The sequence below is a fragment of the Miscanthus floridulus genome, chromosome 10 (assembly GCF_019320115.1).
Source record: "Miscanthus floridulus cultivar M001 chromosome 10, ASM1932011v1, whole genome shotgun sequence".
Classification (NCBI taxonomy): Eukaryota; Viridiplantae; Streptophyta; class Magnoliopsida; order Poales; family Poaceae; genus Miscanthus; species Miscanthus floridulus.
In genome coordinates, this window is record NC_089589.1 from 91,707,541 (window position 1) to 91,731,581 (window position 24,041).

At 45.0% G+C, this 24,041-nt stretch overlaps 1 pseudogene; it reads right to left on the reverse strand.

The window, feature by feature from the left end:
- Nucleotides 1–4,128: 4,128 nt before the first annotated feature.
- LOC136485230 (uncharacterized) lies at nt 4,129–21,825 on the reverse strand (annotated as a pseudogene).
- Nucleotides 21,826–24,041: the final 2,216 nt, after the last annotated feature.

Consider the following 24,041-nt stretch of genomic DNA (forward strand, 5'->3'; position numbering starts at 1 on the left):
TTGTGTTGGTGTGCAGGTGTGGAGCACAGATACGGTCGACGGACATAGAGAAGGTCAAGTAGAGATGTAACGTGCTAATGGACCACGAGCAGTGAAGGACGGACGTGAGGCTAGGACTGAGGGGCCAAGATGGCCGAAAGATTGACCGTGGGTGGCTGATACATGGGGACATCAATAAGCAAGGAATACATGAGGAGGAGACCGTGTTGACCAAGTCAAGATGGGAGTTGACCAAGTCAAGCGGAGGCACAAGAGGACTTGGTGATTAGGCTATCGAGGACAACGGTGACACGTGTTGAGATCGTGGAGGAGGTATAGCATATGCGCTTCTCTAGGCGGTTTGGTGGTTTAGGCCTCAAAACCACTAGTAGACGGTTTCTCGGGTTTAGGCCTCAAAACCCGGTTGGAGTTGGCATCACTGTGAAGCTAACATCAAGGCGAAGCAAAATCATAAAGAGCATGTGGCCATCAGATGCTTGGATTTCAAGTTGGACCATTTTACTCCTAGGGTTAAGTTGTTTAGCCAAAATATCTAAGGGCAGGTTTCAGATTGTGTAATACCTCTATAAATAAGAGGATGACTGCTCCTAACCAACACATCTCTCTAGTTGTCACTATCTAGGTTTTCCTAGTCTCTAGTTTCCTAGTTTATTGCTGTTGAGATCCACAAGGCAGGAGATTGATACTGTCTATGTTAATTATTCCTATGTAAGAACCAAATCTTGTTGGTGAAGAAATAGAGCAATCATTCATGGTAGATCTGAAGTTCTTGCATTGTGCTTTTGTTTTGAATCAGTTTTTCCTCGCCTGGGACTCCCTTCTCTTGTCTTTTGGGTGATTTTGTTTTTCGAGGAGATTAGGACTGATTGGCATGGTTTGATATGTGCTATGACACATGAGAAACATATATGCGAGTCGATTTGACTAGATTCCTCACGAGCACAAGTTTGAGGGATTTTGAGAAAAGTTTAGAAACCCCGGTCCGATCCAAAGATTTCTTGATCTATAGAGTTCCCTTGGTCTTTTTGGCTTTGATATTCTGGTATTTCTTCCTGACATCTCCTACCTCCTTATCAAATTCCATCTCATTTGGACTTGATTTGAGGTGATTTTGCCTTTTGGGAAAAAGTTTCATGGTGTTGCTGCACAGGGTAAGGTGCCTAGGCCGGCCACACCACTTGGCCAGGTCGAGTTCACTGCTGCCAAGGGGAGCTCAGGGCGGCCAGACCGACTTCTACTAAGTTGTTGCCCGTTTTGGTGTGTTTCGTTGCTCTCGGTGTCTGTTTTGAGTTCGGCTTGTTCCATAGTGTTCTAGTAATATCCAAGAACTTTTCTCAGTCCTCAAGTCACCAGTTGACTTAGAGGATTTTGAGTCGGACTCCTGCTTCGTTGTGACTGAAGTTGTGACTCCTGCTTTGGGGAATTCTCCTCAAGCGCTTGGTTTTTCGCTGTTTCTGAGTGTCCCATTGTGTTCTTCGGTCATCACCGAGAACATCCAGCCACTAGTTAGCTCGAGAACACCACGTTTGTGAGATTTGGGGTTTTGTAGGGATGATTGGGTCAGCGGCCATTTTAGAAGAAATTTTGATTGGCTCCCATTTACCCTCCTTTGGTCGCCTTTCTCGGTCCTTTATATATAAAGAAAATGTTTGACCGGAAATAAACTATTGATTCAACAAAAACTACTGAAGAGAAGAAGAGGCGAAGGGAGGTGCAGAAGAGATCTTGTGAGGAAAACAGAGAAAAAGTTAATGCATACCCTAGACCATCTATAGTTATGCCCGTATTCACGGCTAACAATTTGTCATATAGTATGTTTGACACAATAGCTAATTGCTAGCTAGCTAAAATGACTAAATTAGTACCAACCCATCCAAACAAGATGGTTAATATGTTGGCTAATTTTTTAGCTACTTCCTAGCCAACATCAATTAATTTAAGCTAATTTTTAGCTCATCTACTAACTAGCCCTAAGAGCAACTCCAGCAGTCCTACCTAAAAGAGACTATCTATTTGTCTCTTTGGGTAGCCGTCTATTTTCATCCTACCCATATTTTGCTCCCAACTCCAGCGGTACCACCTAAAACATGGCTCCCAAATTCATTCTAGCAATCCATGACATGTGGGGCCCACGTATCATCCTCTTCCATGTCACCATCTACAAACTCGGTCATCAATCGCTTGCTGCCGATAGGGGAGTTACCGGACAAGGGTCGGTACGGGGAGGGATGCCGCCGGGAGCCGTGGCCGCACGCGAAACTACCAGGGAGGGTCATGCCGGAGGTCACGCCGGCGACAGGAGACCGCCGGAGGTCACGCCAGAGAGGGGAGTCCGCCGGAAGTGGCGTGCAGCCGTGGAAGCGCAGCTGGACCTCGTTTCTCCCAGATCTGGGACGGCCGTCGCGCCTGCGCCGCGCCTGTACCGGGGATGGCCACGACGGATCGAGCTTGCTTGTGCCGGTGATGGCTGCTCCGCGCCTATGCCGGTATGTGCCGGGGATGGCCGCGCACCGCGAGTTTCCTTGCGTGGAGTGCTCGGGCGAAGAAAGAGTCACGTGGGGAGGAAAGAGAGGGAAGGAAAATAGATAGTCTGATTTATTGGCCCAACAAAAATAGGTGGTGGAGAGGAAAAATTTGTTGGGCCAATAAATTTGGGTACCTCGATAGCTAGTCTGCTGGAGTTTTTTTTTTGTCTTCACTATCCAAATTGAGGATAGGTGCATTTTACTGGAGTTGCCCTAACTCATCCAAACATGCCCTTATCTATATAAAACTTTAAATGTGAGGCATTTCACTGTTCCATTTCACTGTCCATCCGGAGCCCCGAGACCCAGATACTGTAGCTCAGCTGTGCCGGGTACCGGTTCTGCGATGAACAGTACCAGATTGTCGTAAACAGTGTCCAACCCAATACGGAACAGTGCACACCCACTCCGTTTTTTCTCCCTTTTTTTTCCCCACCATCCTTCCCACGCAAAGCGTGCACACCCACGCTAGTTAGGCTTGAATTTGGAACAAATGTAAGGATCATTGGTGCATTTTACTCTAGTGCAGTTGATGCACATTGAACGTTTTAGCAATTTGTCACTTTGATATTGTGGCGTAAGATTTTAATTTGCACAGTGTTAAAGCATACGGCTTTGGCCCGTTAGCTCACACATTACGAATTTGCGCTTCAAGGCTCCGTCCCTGCTGTCTATTTTACCTCATATAACATTAGGCATTTGAGTGTAGACAAGGACATGAACAGATAGTCAACTAATTCCAAGGACTAAACTTTAGTTCTAGCTTGTTTGGTTTTATGGACTAATTATCATTAAAGCTGATGAATAAAGACCAAAACGTCCCTATTAAATGAACGGAATCTTTTGGGCTGTCATGTTTGGAGGTGTGGAGGCTGTCCTTTTGGGCTTAGTCCCCTTTATTCACCCCTAAGGGCCTGAATGACTAAATGATTTTAGTCACCTTTTAGTCAACCTATTTGATACTTTAGGGACTAAAAGAGACTAAAATAAGGTGATTAAACTTTAGTCACCTAGAACGAAACGGGCCCTTCGGATGGCAGACACAAAATACTGATGAATGATGATGCCGGAACTTGTTTCCATTATAAAAAAAACAAAAATCGAGAAAAAAAATCACGATGTGTTGCAATAGTAGAGCATCCAATTTAGGATGACCAATGCTTCTAGAGCAGTGGCAAATAAACTTGTTTGACATCTAGTAGTGCATTTCAGGAGAGGTGAAAGAACAAGCAGTATGATACAAAAACGTGAAAACTTTCATCGCAAGACTGCGACTGGTACGCCTAGCGTATACACCGACGGAAACTACTCTATTTGGCCTCCAGTACAAGCAAAACCCGTGCAATTAACAGATCACTGTCACAGCCACAAATCTCAAACAAACACAACTCATGTAGCGGGACCATAAATCAACAGAGCACACACAAGGCATTGACAATATTAATAGTAACACTTCATTCAAGTACTTGATGTCATTTAACACTACCAAAACAACTGACATGTTTTGTACCAGGAGGCACTGAATCCATAACTGTAATAGGGAGATAGCAGACTGACGGTGATACAAATGCATCATAGAAGACACCAACGTTGGTGATATTCAGGAGCCTCCAGGTGCAAGCGCAACACCAAATCTTTTCTAGGAATTGCAGGCAGCAATCTGCGCACAAAGATAACTTACATAAGACTTCGTTGCATCAAGAAAAACTGGTGCAGCCCCGAAACAGTACATGGATGCAAATGGCAAGTAAAGTATTGAAGACAGTAATTTACTTTTTTTGAACGAGAAGACAGTAATTTACTAACCTTGAACAAGTACAATAGAGTAAAATTTGCAGGCCGCTAGTTGTTCACTGATTTTTTGCTGCCACCTGTGCATTGAAATTAGCCTCAGACCATCGGTAGATTATGTAATGATGTACTTGTGAGAAAAATCACAAGCACAAGATGCTAATGTAGATTTCATGACGTGTACCTAGCGGTGATGAGTTCAGGAAATCTTCATCTTTTTTGAACGAAACAGGAAATCTTCATCTTCTGGGAACAGCTGCAGGTTTTTGAACTTCAGCAAGAACGCAACAGCGGCAGGCTCGAAGTCCAGTAAGCTGCCAATTTTTATGAGTTCAGCGAGCGAAGATATCTGATCTGGCATCTGAAACAGCAACCCATGAGATATCTCATGTGCAAAGTAGGTCGCAAATTCAATCTTGTCTTCGTAGCTGGATACGCCATCAGTTCTCTGCATGTACAGCTTTGAATTCTCCCTTTCCCACCGAAGCATTCGTCTGGCCTTCACCTCTACCACCTCTCCAGAGGACAAACTCACACTGTATGCCATTGTGATCGGTTCATCGGTCTCTTTGATAGTCACATTCAGGAGGCAAGAAACCATCTTGTGCCTATCTTCGGCAGGAATGTCAAAAGCAGGATTCGAAAGGAATGCGATGACTATTTGGAGCAACCCAACCTTGATCACCTTACTCAGAACCACTGTTTTGAAACGGCTATTAGCTGAAGTGAAGGAATCATTCTTGGTGACTGCTTTTGAGATCGTCTTGACACCGATACTACCATATATGCGGTTGAACCTTGCTCGAGACATGGAAGTAGAGCAGAAGAAGGATACCAGATGAATAGCGATTGCTGAGGATGCTTGCTGAACAAATCTGCCAGCAGTAGATCATCAGGAATGAACACATTCTCCTTGTTTGATAAAATAATCTTGCCATCAGTACATACTGGAACCTTGACACAACCAGAAAGAATTTCCTCTGTTTTCTTGGTCCAGTTCGTTGCAATAAATTTCCAGAAAGCGAAGCAATCAGATATGGCTAGCTCGTGGACTGAACTCTCCCATGTGGCCCATAGTTTGCAGTAGTCTTCAGAACAAGGTCCATGCCTCACACTGAAAGCAAGTGAAAAGAATTCAAGCAGCTTTCTGTCATAATATTTGTCCAGAACATGCAGCTGCAGGCCAAATAGATTGTTCTTATCATACAGAACACAACTTCTTGAGCGCACCTAGTCTCCACCCTCTGTTTCATTTGGTATCAAAATCCAATTTCTGTTGTTGTTGTCAGGCTTCCAGTCACATTTCTTCAGATACCTGTAGATCCGGGAAATAGTATCTGTATCTGTTTTGTTCCTCAGATACTGGGCAATAAGATCTTGTGCACAATTAACATCCACAGTCACTCCAATCATCGCAAGGGGATGTTTGAATGAAGCTATCTCTGAACCATAGAATGCATCATCGATGAAAGGGCCATCTTCCATGTGTAGAAAACATTGTTTTGCATCAAAGAGAATACATTCATCAGGACATTGGTAGCCCAAGGATGTCTTCAACCACTTCTTGGAAATCTTAGTCTTTAAATCCCTTTGGAGGTTCAGTTGCAGAGTCGAAGTAGTTCTTCATACACTCCAGAAACGACAAAATGGTAGCTTTGGACATAATGGAAGGATCATCAGGAATGCTGAGGCCAGCAAGGACAAATCTGGCACCAAATTTCACTTCAACAGTAACACCCAACTCCCTAAGCTCATCTTTATAACCCTATATATCCTTCCCCAAACCATGACAAGTGTCACCATCATCAATGAACGGTAATATTGCTATGGGAGATAGATATTGCCATGCATTATCAAATTGGATTGTATTTGAGGAAGATTGGAACCCGAGTGATGTGTGTATCCACTTCTCTGTGCGCATGCAGTTGAAAAGCTCAACAGGAAGTGGGCTGTGTGTTCTCAGCTGCCAATAAGCTAGTAGTAGAGCTAAGATATTAGCCTTCGTAAGTGATGACTCAGATACCATGCGCTTGAAAACATTGGCTATAGCCTTCGATGCCTCCTCAAATCGTGTGATCAAACCGGCCTTCTTCAACTCTTCTTTGTATGAACTGATCACACTCCCATAGAATCCTAAATCAACTATTGGAACTCCTTTGAAGATCTTCACAAGGCACTCCCATTCAGAATCCACAAGAAAAGAGACATTTGGAGCACAAAAGGCCACATTAGTCTTCACCCATTTCAAATCTCTGAGCTTCCTTATGAAATCTTGACATGAACCAACATAACGGATGCATTTGAGGATGAATACAGTAGACTCAGAAGTAATAGCAGAGGATCTGAACTTGAAGTTATCAATAACAAGATGGTAATTGTTTTTGAACCCAACAATAACACCAAGCAACTCCAGCTCTGGTTTATATGAAAGGATGCCCCTACCATAGAACTCGACATCAAGGAATGGTTGGTCACTGATACAAGATGCTACTGCCCATTCTGAATCTTCGATGATACAATCAGAAGGACACCTATAGCCAAGAGTACTCTTCATCCAACCTCCACTTTTGACACTGTCAATCAATTGACTTGGAGATAGAACCTTCTCTCGTAGGAACCGAATGAGCCGAAGCAAGGAGTACACACAATCTCTGGTTAACACGTTGCTTGCAGCCATGGACATGAGATGGCTTCCAATGTAAGATGATGCCTCCTGAAATTCAAATCTCACCCCAATTGCCTTGAGTTCCTGTTTGTACACATGCACCTTGTTTCAATAGAATTGTTGATCAATCATTGGTATATCGATGAATGAAGTTCCACTTTGCAAAATACTTCCCCAGTTAGCACTGGACAGAAATGATTCATTTGGTGGCTTGTACCCAACGGATGTCTTTAGCCAACTCCCTTCTTTTACACAAGCCAGGAATCGATCTCGTAAAATTACACCATTTGACTTGATATTCCGTATCCATTCCAGTAGCAAGAATGCATTGTCCACTGTGAGAGGCGATGAGACAGTATGGAACCTCGCATTTGGTGGGTGTATGAAAGGCACATCTGAGGCATGCAGATGCATCTTGAGAAATTCCAACAGCTGATCCTTAGATGTGTAGTTCCCAGCAAAATGGCCTACTGACTTGTAATCTGCTGACAATTCAATGTAGCCTTTGTCCCTCCATGGGTTTGCACCCAACAAACCAACCCATTTGCTCCCATTGGCTGGAACTATTATGCTTTTTCTTTCCTTGACAACATGGCCACCGCTGTCAATTACTGGCATGACATGGCAGAGTTCTGATAACCAGTACTTCTCTATATAATTCATCTTAAATGAGTGGTACAGAAAGTGTGCAAAAGCAATGACAGGCCTTCGATCAATACTCAAGGAAGCAGCAACAGTCAATCCATAACTGTAGACAGAGACAACCTCCATTCTTGCATGGTTCCGAAGCCAGCTTTCCACTGTCATCTTCTCTGAGAAACTATCCAGAGCGGCCTGTGTGCTGGGATGGAGAAAGAACCGATTAGAAGATGGAAACTCCCTGTTCCAGCTGATTAGCCATGATGTACAGTTCATATTAGATGCAGTGCATAACCTATCATCCCGTTGACTAGCTCTGGATATGCTCCAGAAAGAGAGAACACCATTCCGATCAACATATTTCAGTAGAGGAACAGACATCATGTTTATACCAGAAAAACAGTTTTGCCAATTACTCGCGACAAAATATAAGATTTCCAGGTAAAGCTACTCATGTACCTCCTTGACAAGATTAGACCCTTCAATGCATTTTGCGTACCATTCAGTGCTCACGCTTTTGATACCAAGAAACTCAAGCACACTGTTGTATCTACTATTGTCAAAATGGGAACTAAGAATGTAGGTTCCATGAGTTGACAGACTCTTCAAATCTGCACCAGATTCCCGTGCTTTGCCAAGGATAGTCCAAAAGGCTGGCTTAAGCCGTGCAACTTCACTGGGCTTGCAGAATATCTTCTGTGAAGCATAAGATTCACATGGAACTATATCGTCGGCGAGAACCTTGTTTTTGATGCCAGACCTAACTGGCTCATGCAGTGGAATCAATGAAGAATTGACAGGTAGGAAATTGAACATTGATGGCAGACACATTTCAGGTGCAGCTCTGGACTTCACAAGTGTTACAAGAGCATTCATGAAAGCACTTGGAACACACTCGAGAATTCCCTTGTTCCATGGACTGTCGAACAGTATTGCCCCCCTTGATGATGCAAGGAGGAAGTCAGCCTGGATGATGAAGGGGAAATTTGTTACCATTTCAGTAGGGAGGAAAGCATAGACTCCAGGTGATAGTTGCTTCCCACGGGACAGACGCTGACCATGTGAAAAGGCCAGGCTTAACACCCATTCATCGATTCCAGCACGTTTATCAACCCTGTTCTCTGGCTTGACTGGGAATTTCTGCCTCCACATATAATAACCACATTCTTCTTCTCCTTTTCCACTCTCTTCAGCTGATAAATTGAGTGTATAAGACTCAGCATGCATGTTCTTTCTGGCTTGGTAGTTCTTTTCACTGGAAATTGAGATCTCACTAACAGTGCTACTCTTTGGATCAGAGTTATGCTCCTGGATAGAAAGCTTTCTGATTTTTGATAGGAACAGCAGCATTTCAGGATGCAAGCTTCACAGCTGTTTCTTCACTGTAATGCAGTTTATCAGGGAAAGACTCTTCATTTCAGCGATGGCTCCCGTCTCCCCCTCTCCCGACGTCTCGCCCCCCTCCCCCAGCCCCACGCCGGTGCTCACCCCGAACCCGGCGGCCACCCCTTCGGCGCCTGCGCCTCCCCCCTCCTCGAAGACGTCGGCTTCCACCTCCTCCTTGTCTCCCTCGGAGGCACCTTTTGTGTCGTGCGGTCGCACCAAGCTCGAGCGCTGGACCGCCGATAGCCCGGCCTCCTCCTGCTCGGGTGACTCGCTGCCATCCTACCGCGACATCGTCCTCTCGTCCTCAAGCGCGGCCCCTTCTGCGCCCTCGACGGCGGGCGGTGGCGAGCCTGTGGAGGTGGCGGCGGGCGCGTCATCCTCGGCGGCCCCTGCTGCGGCTGGCCCTGCTCCCCCGCCGGCGGCTCCCAGATGTGCCCCCAGGATCACGCTCTTTCGCCGGTCTCGTCCTGGTCGGTGCGGCACTGCTTCCTCGACTGGCGCGGCTCACCCCGATCTGGGTGGTTGGCAGAAGGCTAAATCCCATGGTGCTCGGCGGCGGCGTCTGCGTGCGGCTCGTCCCCCACGCTGCTCAGTGCCTACTGACCTCACCAGCAAATGCTTCAATTGTCTTTCGCCCTCTCACACCGCGGCCTACTGTCATGAGAAAACTCGTTGCTTCCGCTGTCGGTCCCAGGGCCATCGCTCCTACGTGCGTCCTAGGGTGGCCAGTGGCGGGAACGCATCTTCTTACGCTACTGGGCGTTGTTCTGTGTGGCGGCGGATCTGCCAGGGATGTGATGCTGCTCGCGCTGCCACCACACCCCCCCCCCCCCCCCCCCCCCCCCCCCCCCCCCCCCGGCAACGGTCTTCTCGGCGGGTGTGGCTAGGGGCCCCGTGTGGCGACGGATCGGCTTGGCTCGCGAAGCTGCTAGCGCGGCGACCCTGCAAGGGTCTTCTCCGGCAGGTGTGGCTCGTGGCGCTGGTACGGCGAGGGGTTCCGTGTGCCAACGAATTGACTCCGGTCGCGAAGCTGCTAGCACTGCGCCCCCACAACGGCCTTCTCCGGTGGACGTGGTTGGTGGTGCTGATACAACGCGAAGCCCTCTAGAGATGCAGGCCCAGGACCAAGGAGCACAGGCGGGAAGGTCACGCCGGCGTTGACGTCCGTGCAACCGTCGGCGTTCTGAGCTTGGTTTTCCTGACCCTGCTCCGGCGTCTGACCCGCTGCCGGGCGCTGCCTCCCCTTCAACAATCTGTGTTGCTGAGAAGGCACGGATAGCTCTGCTCCCATTGATGTGGTGCAAGTGACCGAGAAGGCAGCGGGGCAGGACCTCCCAAGCGGGGTTCTCTCTGCTTCCATTGATGTGGCGCAAGGAACCATGGAACCGGGATCTTCAAGTAACCTCTGATTCTGATACAAGTGGTGTGGGCTTGGGTGAGGCTGCGGCCTGGAACTCCCCCGGCCGGTCGACGGTGTTGGTCTCTTTCGGGAACCTGCCTGTCGGTGCGGCAACGGACGGAGTTCCTCCTCCGACCTCGCCCAACTCGCCTGTGCAACCGCCCCCCCCCCCCCCCCCCCCCCCCCCCCCTCTGCTATCCCGGAGTTCCATCTTCTGGTAACCCCACCTCCACGGCAAGGCACATCTGCAAACCTCTCCAAGTGTACTCGCGTCGACGTTTCCGTCGGCGCCTGCACAAGTGCTCGAAGCTAGTGGGCGCTGCTTCTCCCCTGTTGGCGGGATTGCAGATGATGCCCCTGCCGATGGATGGCCTGGATGCTGAGGAGAATCGACCCTCATCCCCTCCTTTGGCGCAGGAAGTTCCCCCCTCGGCTACCGGCGTTTTAGTCCCGTCAGTGACTCCGTCAGCGACTGGGGGGCCCTCTGCTCTTCCTCTGGCCACGGGCATGGACGGCGTGGTGGGCTCGCTGGTGACACCGGCAGCAGTTGGGGCTGCCCCCATGCTTTCTGCCCAGGCAGACTTCATCAATAAGCTGGCCCGACGTGCTGTCGATCTGCTTCCTGTCCCCCGAACTAATAAGAGGAAGGGCAGGTCACGCCCGCCTGGGGAAGCTTCGCGGCAGAGCCGGCGCTTGCTGGGAAAAGGTGGAATTTGGCCCTGAAGACTTGGAGAGAAGACTGAAGAAGAAGGCAATACAAGCTGTGGATATTCTTACCGAGCAGGAAGGCATTGATCAACAGGCTCTAGACGACTACGCAAGGCTGTTCGGTAAGGCCCTTTCTGATTCACATATTCGTGCCTTGACTGCCTTATTCAACTGGTCTCTTCCTGATGATTTTGGCCCTGGTAATGAAGGGTTTGAGCTTCTAGCTGATTAGTGAGAGAAGGTCTCTAGATATTTGTGGTTGTATTTTTGTTTGTCATTAATGGATCCAACTAAAATTCTTATCTGGAACGTGAGGGGCCTTAATTCTTCAGCCAGGCAAGACTCGGTTCGTACCATTGTCGATTCAGCTCGTCCAGACATTGTCTGCATTCAGGAGACTAAAATGGTGGAAGTAACAAGAAGGATGCTTCTGTCGGCATTTGGCTCTGATTTCTCTGAGTTCATTGAGGTCCCTTCGGCTGGTGATAGTGGAGGTATTTTGGTAACTTGGCGACAGCATATTGGAGTTGCTGGAGCTCAACGTGTCGATAATCACAGCGTGACCATACAATTCTCTTTAGCTGAGGGGCAACCTTGGTGGCTTACTTGCGTTTATGGACCCCACAAGGAAATGAGGAGAAGATACAATTTCTGCAGGAACTTCGTAATATCAGAGCTGACTGCCCAGGGCCATGGGTTGTAGCTGGGGATTTCAATCTGATATATAAGGACGAGGACAAAAACAACGCCAATTATAACAGGGCCTCGATGGGTCGTTTCAGACGCTTTATAAATGATCTTGCTCTTAAGGAAATCCCTCTACATGGTCGCAAATTTACGTGGTCAAACAAACAGCTCTCCCCTACTCTAGTTAGGCTGGATAGGGTCCTTTGTTCAGTAGATTGGGAGGAAAAATTCCCTAATTGTTTATTGCAGAGTATGGCTTCCAATGACACAGATCACTGCCCTCTCTTGCTTGGTCTGCGGGACAACATGGTTGGTCACCAAAGATTTTATTTTGAAGCCTTTTGGCCGAAGCTTGAGGGGTTCCAGGAGGCAGTTTCAGTAGCATGGAATTCTGTTCCAGCTGGGCCATGCCCATTCATTTCTCTGGACCACAAATTTAAGGAAGTCTCTAAAGGGTTGCAAAGTTGGAGTGACAAGAAAATCGGGCATATAAATTCCCAACTTGTCCTCGCCAGGGAAATTCTCCACCAGCTTGAGATTGCACAAGATGCTCGTGTGCTCGCTGCAGGAGAAATATGGTTGAAGAATAATCTGAAGAAGCATTGCCTTGCGTTGGCTTCCCTTAAAGGCACCATCGCCCGGCTGCGTTCAAGGATCAATTGGCTAAAAGATGGTGACGTCAATACAAAACTTTTTCAGCAGCATGCCCGTCATCGGAAGAGGAAAAACTTCATTGGGAAGCTAGATTCTGATGATCAAATATACACAAATCATGCCGACAAAGCTTCCATTATTGATGATTTTTATAACAGTTTGCTAGGTACACATGTGGACAGGGAAAATATGGTGGACCTTACTGAATTGGGGCTGAATACTCACGACCTTACTAAACTTGACCTCCCTTTCACTGAAGAAGTATGGAGAACCATAGAGCAGCTACCCCCGGATAAAGCGCTCGGGCCTGATGGTTTCACGGGTAGGTTCTACAGGTCCTGCTGGTCAATCATAAAAGATGATATAATGGCTGCAATTTCAGCAATTTGGAGCAGAAAGTTTGTCAACTTCGAGGTCCTCAACTCAGCCTTCATCACCCTACTCCCTAAGGTGGACTCAGCAGAACGGCCAAAGGATTTCCAGCCTATTAGCCTAGTTCATAGCTTTGCTAAACTAGTCACTAAGCTGCTGGCCAATCGTCTGGCAAGCCAACTGCAACAATTGGTGTCTCCCAACCAAAGCGCTTTCATTAAAGGTCATTTTATCCAAGATAACTTCATGTTGGTCCAGCAAACAGCAAGGCTCCTTCACCAGCAAAAACAGCCACGAATTCTACTCAAATTAGACATTTGTAAGGCCTTTGACTCGGTGTCGTGGCCTTTTCTCCTTGAGGTGATGCAACATTTGGGTTTTGGGCCAATTTGGAGAGACTTGGTCAGTGGGCTGTTAGCATCTTCTTCTACTTAGGTTCTGCTGAATGGGATTCCAGGCAACTCTATTGTTCACCAGCGGGGCTTGCGTCAAGGTGACCCCCTATCACCTATGTTGTTCATCTTGGTTATGGACGTTCTAGGACACATGGTTTCAAAGGCAGCCAATGAGGGACTCCTACAACCCCTCTCCAGGCGGGTTTTGCAGCACATGATCTCTCTCTACGCCGATGATGTGGTGCTGTTCCTCAGGCCGGAAGCTGGTGACATCAATCTGGTAATGGAAATTCTCAATCTTTTTGGTGATGCTTCGGGGCTTAAAACCAACCTTCAAAAGAGCAGTGTTTTACCCATCAGGTGTGGTGCACATGGAGTTGACCACCATCCAGAACCTGTTGCCTTGTGCGGTGTCTGAATTCCCTTGCAAATATTTAGGTTTACCCCTCTCCCTTAAGAAGCTCACTAAGGGGCAGATCCAGCCTATTATTGATAAGATTGCAGATCAGCTGCCAGGTTGGAAGGCGGACCTCATGACTAGGGCTAGAAGAAAAGTGCGGGTACAGTTTGTGCTCACTGCTATGCTAGTGTACCTTGTTATGGCCATAGACTTCCCTCCCTGGGCCATTAAAGCTATGGACAAACTTAGACAGGGTTTCCTATGGAGGGAAAGAAAGGAAGTAAAAGGGGGTCATTGTCTTGTGGCATGGGGCAAGGCGAGCCGTCCATCGGAACTTGGTGGTTTGGGGATCTCGGACCTGAAATATCTTGGATGGGCGCTGCGGATGCGCTGGGTTTGGCTTCAGAAAACGGAACCCCATAGGCCCTGGGCGAACTTTCCTATCCAGGTGCCTGGACAGGTCCAAGCCTTCTTCAGATTTGCGGTTGTCTCTGAAGTTGGCAATGGGGCAAACACTTTTTTTGGGGGCTGATAAATGGCTGAATGGACAATCAATTGCAGACCTAGCCCCTCATCTTCTTGCTGGAATACCAAAAAGGATAGTAAATAAACGCACAGTTGAAGAAGCTCTTACTGATCGTGCTTGGGTTCTGGATATCCGAAGTATCATGACAGTGGAAGTAACGGTGGAGTTCCTCAATCTCTGGGATCTCCTTTATGATTTTCAGCTACAGCCGGAGGTTGAAGACGCTCACATTCGGCGTCTTTCTTCTAGTGGTCAGTATTCGGCCAAGTCAACATATGAGGGTTTTTTCATAGGATCCACTCTTTTTGGCCCATATGAGAGAATATGGAAATCTTGGGCTCCACCCAAGTGTCATTTCTTCATGTGGCTGGTCGCACATGACAGGTGTTGGACGGTTGATCGGCTTGCAAGGCGGGGGCTGCCACATCCGGCACAATGCCCCCTCTGTGATCAAGAGGAGGAAACTGTTAATCATCTGCTGGTTTCTTGTGTCTTTGCTCGGCAATTTTGGTTCTATTTGCTCCAGCACTTTGGGATCCAACAATTCTATCCACAGCCTTCGGATTTGTCTTTTGATGTGTGATGGGAAAATTCAAGCAATGCTACTGTTGGGTTAACAAGGAAGGGGTTCAACTCTCTTGTGATCTTAGGAGCTTGGACCTTGTGGAACCACCGAAATAGGTGTGTTTTTGACGGAGCTACTCCCAGCTTGGGTGGTGTTTTGGGTTTTGCTCTAGAAGAGAATCGGCTTTCGGCTATGGCGGGGACTCGGGGGCTATCTTTCTTGGCTTCCCAGCCTCCCCCTCCCCCTGTAACCCTGTAGTCTAGAGGACGTCTAGTCTCAGTCGCCTCTTTGTTTCCACAGGCGCGTTTGTACTTTTATTTTGGAGTGGTGTGGTGTGTGTTGTAACTGGTCTCCCCCCCTTTTTTTCTTAATATAATGAAGCGTAGTTCTCCTGCGTTTTCGATAAAAAAAAAGATGTTTCTTCACTGCATCAACCTTCTCGCTCTTCAATGGCAAGATGATTGTGGTTGTAGGTAGGATTTTGGAGCATCCATATATAGCTTTGATATCTGAAAGGGTAGGTCCAGATTCCACCCACTCAGGGACAATGTACCCAATATTGCATTCAGCACATGGTTTCTCATTGAACTTGATCTGGTAACCATTACTAAATATATGGGGCTGGCTTGATATCAAGAAAACACTCTTGAACCCAATACCTAAATTAAAGGCACAAGATATTAGAACTGGTATTGAGGCAACTCTTTGAAATGAAATGAAACGGATCGGAAAAAGTCAAGCAATAAATGACAAGAATGCATAACAGATTTTGGCTGCCGAAACACATTCAGACCCAACTTATATGAATTTGAATTGATATACATAGAAGAAAACTAGCACATCTAAGGAATAGCTCACTGGCAGGGTTAAACTAGTTCATCAAGACATGAAAGAAAATATGAGCATATGCTCTTTGAGAGTAATTGCTTATATTCATTAAAAACATTAACGTGCCAAATTGCCACAGTAATCAATCCCAGGAGCAAAATTTAATAATGTTGATGCCAAAACCTTAAGAAAAAAAAATATGTGCAGATCTTAAAACAAAACATTTGAAGGTCATGATCAATGTTTTCCATTGTTATACATACTAATACATGTATTAAAAAGAACTTGACCCAGATAAATTGGATACATATGTGTGAGCTCCAGTACCACAATTAAGGAGGTCTCTCTCCCAACGTCACTGGCCACCCAATAAACTTATAGGAAATGCATAAATTCCAATGGTGACAATTTTAAGTAGTGGTCATACTTAGTGTCATATCAATGCATCAAGCATTAGACAAAGTTCCAGTAATTGGGAATTAAAGTACTATTTGGCATTTATTTGCTATTATATTGCTTCAGTTTGACAAAACAGTTCTAACTAATCCATGAAAAGCAAACCAATTTGTGTTGGTGAATAGAGAAAACAGAATGCTCTAAGCAACGCTGAACATAGTTCCTGCCATTTAACAATATAATTTCATCTGTATTATCACAATCTTTGACAATTCCAACAAACTTTTCCTTTAAAAAAAGTTCAAGATATTCTAATAGCTGAAAAACAAAACACAAAAGATTGACTCAGCTGCAAATATTTACCTTTCTCTCCGATGTAACCATGGTGTCTGTTTCCCTTCTGTCGATTTCCCTACACGACAAATGGAATCTATATTGGTCGATGAGAATCCCCTCTCATTGTTGAAAATCAGCAAAGTCGAGGATGCACCAGATCCAGTAATATCCTTTGATGTAATTAGAAACTCCAAAGAAGGTGCTACTCCAGACGGGTACTCATTGTCTTCGGCATTCTAGTTTTTTTTAGAAAGGAGACATTAATATGGGAAATATTATTAAGATTTATGCACTAACAAATGGAAACATGAACCAATGAGGTAGACTGATCACCAAAAATGGTAACACCAATCACAGTTGGTGCTGTGTCTTTGTGGGTGTTAGTCTAGTGTCCAAAAAGTTTTAACTATAGTTTCTGAGGAATGTATTTTATGGCGCTGGGCTGGTGCTAAGTCACTGCAACAGCTTCTATGTAGGTCGCTGCCTATGGCTGTCTAGGCACCTGGTAGGCTGAGGTCGGCTGTGTTTTCTAGCGGGTGGCGCTAAAAGTCCTGTACTAGGTTTCTTCGGGGAGTAGGTTCTGCCTCTCCTTTGTTAGTTTCTCTTCTTAATGAAATGACATGTAGTTCTCCTGCGTCGTTTCAGAAAAAAGGTCTGGGTGGCTTCTGTATTGGAACTCTGCAGTTGTTCAGACTTTGGGCCCTATTTTCCAAAATAATGGGATCATTCCTTTTCGTCTAGTAAATTATGGGGTAATGATCTTGTCACCCTTTCTAAAAAAAGAGAAACAATTAGCTTTTGTAGGTTTCACAAGTCTACAGAAAACAAGCCTGCAATGACAGACAATTACAGTGTTTCTTTTCCAGGAGTATTGTTTTTCATTGAAGAACAGGAACAGAACAGTATTGTAGTTTTCCAAAGTTATCAGGGATCAAAATACATGAAGCAATACTGATCGCACACATAAAAAAAAATCTGTAGAAAAATGACAAGGGCAGCTCAACTACAATTATCAAAGAAACCCCATAGCTGAAATTGTTAGCTAAAAGGGAACATCCTTTGAGCATACATTTTATAGCGAGTGAACTGATGCATGAACTTTAGGAAATGGAAAAAGGTATGTGTTATCATAGCCAAATACTACCTCCGTCCTCAAATACATAGAATCCAAGCAATTTTGAGACAAATACTAAGTAATAAAATTCTACTATAACCCATCTGCTCATATAAACTATTTTTTTCTCAAATACTCAGGAGAGCTGCATATAATGCATTTAGAAGATGCACACATAAATTCGATCAATGTCACTTTGGTTCCTGTCTACTCTACTCTTCTGTTACTTGGTTCATGAAGAATGACGAAGTACATGTATGTTAATATCATACATTAGTACCCAATTTGGGAGCTTACTCGGGTGCCTATAGTAGAGGGAATGCGACACTATGTTTTGTTTCATATTCAGACTCAACTGCATCATCTGGCCTATAGTGTTATTATTATTGTCCTCAAGTACTGGTTCATGTGGGGTGCCAGCTCATACAACAGGGTCTTATATACTTATACATACAAAATCATTGCTATAGGCTGCAACAATCGAAAACATTTTACCTCCTGTTTCCAGGACTTTTTCCTGTGATGCAGAGAACTGTGTTTCATTTCATTAAGAAGAGTACTAATGTACAACGACACGCACAACACACCCAAGACCAAAACAATCTAGAACAATTTATACATGCTAACATGCTTGCCATGCTTGAACAAAGGACATGCCCAAAGCACATGAAGAGCGCCTAGAGGTCAGAAGCCAGCCACGCCATAGGGCCTCCATGACCTCTACCGTCCGCACTCCAAGGATACAATAGGACTAGTACTCTTGAAAATATAGTTACTTCTGTGCTACTAAGTTGATCAAAGTATTGACTCTTTTTTGACGCTCGTTCTTTCCTGGAATAAATAATGAGAGTTTTATAATTGCAACTATTTTTCCTTTTCTCAGTTTTGTAACTTCTAATTGTGTTAACCCCTCAGATTTAAGTGACATGGCACTGAAATGAGTCTGGTTTATTAATACAAGCAAAACAGAAATATATGTTTTGTTCAATAGGTGTTACTCTTTCCGGATACATGATGAAGATTTAAGAAACATGTGCCACTAATCAAAAACTTTTTGAATCATTTTTTTGGGCAATTGTAGGAGTCCTCCTGAGGGAGGGGGCTGGCAGCTATGGTGGAGAGGGGTTGGCGGCTAGGGCTGGCGGCGTGGGGAGGGAGACGGCAAAGGGAGAGGGGAAGGCAGGCGAAGAGAGGGAGAGAGGGAGATAGGGAAGGAGCAATCGCTCTTCTATTGCTTGATTAGATTGATTACATCATCCTTGTATTTATAGTCTCTATTGGACTTGTATCCCAAGCAACTACGGGAGATCCTTATAGATTGGATTCTCCCTTCCATAACTAACCAAACTCTAATATGCTAAAACTCTCTAATCTAATCCTTCCTGGATGACAGCGACAGCGAGGACGACGGCGCCCCTCCTCCTGGCGCCCGCGGCCCCTCTAGGGCGCGCTGGAACGGGTTGAGGCTGGCCAACGCCCTTCTCTGGACCTCGCTAGGCCCGTTAGCTCTGGGTTGCGGGCCTCTCATTAGACGTATGACAGCAATAGACCTTAAACATTGGCTGGAACTGATTTTGTTGATTTCATGTATCTGTTGTATGCTTCAAAGAAATGGACTAAAATTTAATAAAAATAATACAAACTGCTGGCCTGTAGTTATGTAATACAGACTCGAGTGGCAACATAGATATTTGACACATGAAGTTACCTCAGTCCCAAAAAAGAATACAATTCTAAATGCATTGTCAGTTAAAGTACTCAAAGTTTGTTTGACTAGATATATTGGTAAAAATATTAATGTTTATGATGCCAAATAAATAAATTATGAAAAAATATTTCATGACAAATCTAATGTTACCTATTTTGTATGATAAATATTAATTTTGTATCTAGAATTGAATTTTTTTTAGGATGGAGGGAGTATTCATGTACCTTATTTTAATCAGAATTGGTGAGAAATTAAGGTCACAGTAACAAAATTCTCTTTTCTCAATCGAGGTTAATTGTTTTCTAGAGAACATTTTCCACAGGCATGCAACATACATGAGTTCTTGCAGGCTTTTAAAATTCTATACATAATGAAAGAAATAGGACCATGATCAAACACTTTCATGAATTCCAGTCTAAATTTAAGGAAATCTTCCGCAAGCAGCAAAAGAAACCAGCAGAGGAATATGTGAGCCCACAAGACTGCAAGCGTGGAATTGCAGTCTACTTTTTACAAAACTGGGAGCAGTTTTTTTTTTTAACAGAGGGTTTTTACAGCAAAAGGACACATCTAGTGACAGAAAGAGACCCTGAAAACAATTTGAAGGTCAAGTCTTTTTGTTGAACTGTAGGAGTATTCCTAAAAAAAATACATTTTCGGTTGCAAAGAAACTGGAGTTATGGCGGGAAACTTTGAAGTCCAAAGGTTTTAGACTCAGTAGAACTAAAACTGAGTATATGAGATGTGACTTCGGCACTGCTATTCGGGAGGAGGAAGATATTAGTTTGGAAGGTCAAGTAGTGCCTAGGAAGAATACCTTTCGATATTTAGGATCAATGCTACAGAGAGACGAGGATATTGATGAAGATGTTAGCCATAGTATCAAAGCAGGGTGGATGAAGTGGCGGCAAGCATCTGGTGTCCTATGTGACAAAAGGGTACCACAGAAGCTAAAAGGCAAGTTTTATAGGACGACGATTAGACCTGCTATGTTGTATGGTGCAGAATATTGGCCTACGAAAAGACGACATGTTCAACAGATAAGTGTCGCGGAAATGCGTATGTTGCGTTGGATTTGTGGTCATACAAGAAGGGGTCGAGTTCGGAACGATGATATACGTGTAGATTAAGGGTAGCACCAATTGAAGAGAAGCTTGTCCAACACCGGTTGAGATGGTTTGGACATGTCCAACGAAAACCTCCAGAGACACCGGTGCGTAGTGGAATCCTAAGCCAGGATAGTAACGTGAAGAGAGGCAGAGGAAGACCGAAGTTGACTTGGGTAGAGGCAATAAAATGAGACTTGAAAGGATGGAATATACTCAAAGATTTAGCCTTAGATAGGAGTGTTTGGAAGACAGCTATTCACGTGCCTGAACCTTGATTGCTTCTGCTGGGTTTCAACTCTAGCCTACCCCCAACTTGTTTGGGACTTAAAGACTTTGTTGTTGTTTCGGTTGCAAAGAAGCAGAAATAATGCATTTATCATCTGCTCGTTCTCAATCAAATCTCGAGAATAGGAATGTCTCCGAATCACAACTAAACAGTAAACAGTAAATTTGTTTTTCGTGCTCCCAGTCTAGGTGCGTCTAGGCGGTGTTAAAAAATGAGGCATAAAATGAGGCTAACCTACCAGAGAGCTGATGACTATTCGAAAGCAAAATATTTTTGGGTTAAAAAAACAAAATATTGCTGAAGAAGTAACACTTTCTAAAACTGGACAGAGAAGATGAGGGGCAGCGAAAATATGAAAACCATTTCTTTTTATATTTTATTTTATATAAAGTTGGCTGCACTTTGGTGGAGGAAAAGGAAAACTTAATAACAAATTCAACGAACATGTATTAAATTAATTAATTTCTTAGGCAGCCTAGTCATAGGACTTGTAAAAGGCATCTCCAATTGTTCCTTAAAACGTTTGGTAATTTGGTAAATTGATGAGTTTTCCAACTGACTAAAAAAAGATGGAAGCATACGTTGGGTTGCTCAAACAGTTTCCAAAATCTCAGCCTAATATAGAAGACAATTTTACATAAGGAATCCTATACTATTTCTAAATTATCCTAACATAACCACTTTTATATATTCTCTCTTATAATTTGCATTAGGAACCCTGTCATACTCTTTATTCTTTCTCACGCCCTTTCACATTTAGATTGGCTGATGGATACGGGCGTGGTAGGCGCGGATATATCCACACGATCGGTTGATTTTCCCAAGCGCAAAAAGATTGGGAGTTGACATAGGGAGTTTTGGAGCGCAATTTTCTTTCAATCTTGGCAAAAAATCAAGATTGGGAGTGCTTTTGGAAACTCTTGGAGATGCTCTAAATTGTAATCGCATTTGCAAATTGTAGAACTTGAAAGAGTACTCGAGAACCATAGAGGGAATGCGGTGCTGATAATAAGGTATAGAAGTAAGAAGTCACACAAGAACTAATTATGGAAGGAGCAAGAAATAAATATAGCGAAATTGTAGAAATCTCAAAGCATACTATCCTTCCGCTCACACTAGAACAGCGACAGCAAGATGCGCCGATTACCTGCACGAACTCCATGAGGAAGTGCACGTCCTTGGAGTAGAGCTCCTGAGAGAGGTAGTTGACGGCCTGGTGCATGTCCTCCGCCAGCGGGTTCTGCTCGCCGCGCCCGATGAAGTAGCGCTCCCGCCGGATCCTCTCCACGTGCTCCCGCGGCGACGCCGGCGGCGGCATCGCCGACGACGATGACATTCTGGTGGTTGCACTTCCACTCGACTCCCAAGGGAAAGGGACGGCTTGGGTCGCGACTTGCGAGAAGGTAAAGATTTATAGCTGCGGTGGTGATGCCAACGGCGGTGAACTGGACTACCAACGGCGTGGTTCCCGAGACAGCGGAGAAGGGAGATGAGGGGGCACTTGGCGTCTCGGCTTCGAGGCCGATTTTGTAACGCTGGGGGACGGCGATAAAAATGCGGCGCTTGGATTGGCGATGTTTCTTCTCGAAGCCTCAGACTGGACTTGGGTCCAGTTTAGTTGCAAAAAATTTTGCAAAATTTTTCAAGATTTTCCGTCACATCGAATCTTTGGACGTATGCATGAAGTATTAAATATAAATAAAAAATAAAACTAATTATACAGTTTAGACGAAATCCACGAGACGAATCTTTTAAGCCTAATTAGACTATGATTTGACACTAATTGCCAAATAACAGCGAAAACTGCTACAGTGCCATTTTGCCAAAATTTTTGGCATCTAAACAAGCCCTTGAGCAATCTGCGGCCTAAGCCGGGTTCGGGCTGGCTAAAAAAAAATCCCGGTTATTCCAGGCCGAAAAAAATCCTGCCCATGGACGTCTTACTAGGCAAGTCAGGCCCCATTTTTGGGCCAGGCCCGGGCCTGGCCGGGGCGTTCTCCGTATTTTACAATGTAAAATAGCTAAAAATAGCATTTTGGGCTAGGCTCGAGCCAAGAATTTTTTTCTGGGCAACAGGATCTGTGACCAGACCCTGTCCAGCAAGGTTCGTGGGCGGGCCAAAACCCATCGGGCTCGGGCTGGACTAGGATCAATTTGCTCAAGTATACCTCAGGTCAAATTAGGGCAAATTTTGGTTCGCTAGACATGTATTACCTTCTTTGCTTAGGTTCTAAACTTTAGCTAGTAGGGATCTAAGCGAGGCAGCTACAACTTAGCTAAACTTTAGCAAAGGGCCAAAACATACATAATCTTTCTAGTTGCTCCAACCCAACTAAACACATAGTTAAAGGCGAAATTGCCCCTCTATTTTTCTTTATCTATATCGGCTTCAACAAAAGTAAGGGCAGCATTGCAAATAAACATCAATGAGCTAGAGGATCCAAATAATCTCAACTAAACTTTAGCCTGCTAATTTGGCTAGCTAAGGTTTAGCTAGGGTGGATCAAACAGGGCCTTAGCGAGGAACCGAAGAAAGCACGGGGTTTGGTTCTCTTGCCTTGCTGTCTTGATTTCTGCGCAAGCCATTGTTTTCTTGCTCAAGTGAGCTACCCAATTTAATTCTCCTCGTTAGGCTTGCCTCGCTAAGCAAGGTCAAGCAAGACTAGTTCCACATCCACTGTAAGAGCGTCTGCAATGGGCGGCAGTTTTAGGCCGGTTCCATTCATGTACATTAGGACTTGTTTCTATATAGAAGCCGCTTCCATAATTAGAACCGACTAGCACATGGGGGCGCGCTCCGCTGCGCCGGTTCCTGCTGGGCATCCGTTGGTGAGGATCTTATGCTGAAGGGCCTTCTGAAGTTGGCAGGGTTCGTCGGTTCTATGATGCACGTGGTAAGTCCTGGCCATTTGAGAGGAAACAGATCGTGTTGTTTCTACACATTATCTGGTCCGCGGGTGGCTGGAGGGGGATTCACCAAACCTACCAATTTCATACCCGTCGTTTTTTCCGGTTTGCTTATAGGAACGTAACGTGCCGATACCGGTGCATTCTCGCATACTGTACCGGAGCCTAAATTAATAATATATGTGTATAATGAATTAGTATATATAGTATAAGAAGTCTGAAGTAAACTGAACATGAAATGAAAGAAAAGTAAGATGCATTCCGAAGGACCAGTAACAGCCCAACATGAAACACTATTGGCCTGCAAACCAAACACGCTGTAAAGCGGTGGAATGACTCATGCAATACAACTCAAATCAGTAAGATACTAAGAGGACATGCAAAAAACGAAGATCATCTTTAACCTGCCAATTTGCCAACCAGACATGATGACCAAAATACCATTCCAAATTGAAAGGATCCAAGTTTGAAAACAATCTCAGCGAAGGAAGATGAATAATGAACTGTACAAAGAACTATGGCTTTGTGTTCAATAACAATGATACATTTTTCATGGGCGAATAGAGGGTAATATGTGAGGCCTGTATAGGTACACTGAGCTGACAACTGAAAAAACATATAGACCTAACATTTTGTGTAGAAAAC